The following is a 919-nucleotide window of genomic DNA, read 5'->3' on the forward strand; positions in this document are numbered from 1 at the left end:
AGTAATAGGTACAGATGTACCAGTTATCGGTGTACTAGCTTCAACTTCCTCTTGCTCAGAATTTCTTTCCACATTTGGATCAGTTTGGTTTGTATGTTTCAACAAATTTACCAAAATTTCCTGGAATTTTCCCAGTTCTGCTGCCAACATATCTTGAGTAATATACTCAGGGTCAGAAACATTATGTTCACCCCTAGCTCTTCCTTGACCACGGCCAGACATTACACTTTCTTGAGCCGTCAATTCATGTTCCTGTCTAGTACCTCTACCTCTTCCTCGTCCTCTGCTACGACTTCGTATCTCTATCACATTTTCTGGATCCTCTCCTTGTATAACATTTCTTCTTCCTCGACCTCTGCTATTATCAGTTGAGGTCCTTTCTGATTGATTGAGATTATCTGCCATTTCTCAATACGTAACCTTTTCTGTCACATTTAAACACACATGATTATTCTCGTAATCATAACATAATAATACATTTATCCTCATGCCCACTCATAACTCAGATTATATCAATCATATATAATCTACCTTTCTCATAATAGTTTCAGCTATAACATATTCTTATGTTCATAGACCCAGTGAAACCTATTATCTTAACTTTCCACACCACTAGTTTAAGTCTAAGTATTTCGCAAATACCCAGATCCCTTAAACTAAGGCTCTGATACAACCTTTAACAACCCTCACATTCCCATTACATATAATTCACATCATCATACTCATAATACTCATAATAGTATTATTACAAAACATGAGCTATCAAAATGTATCTTTAATACATATGCACACAAACTAATATCATCATTCAGACCTTTCCCTTGCCTTTATCTTTCAGAGTACGCTGACCTGCAAAACAGGTTAGTCCAACATTTGAGCGTTAGACCATAAGGTCTAGTGAGTGTATAATCTCATTCAA

This window comes from Cynara cardunculus, unplaced genomic scaffold, assembly GCF_001531365.2.
Source record: "Cynara cardunculus var. scolymus isolate 2C unplaced genomic scaffold, CcrdV1 Un_Scaffold_2353, whole genome shotgun sequence".
In the NCBI taxonomy this organism is placed as follows: domain Eukaryota; kingdom Viridiplantae; phylum Streptophyta; class Magnoliopsida; order Asterales; family Asteraceae; genus Cynara; species Cynara cardunculus.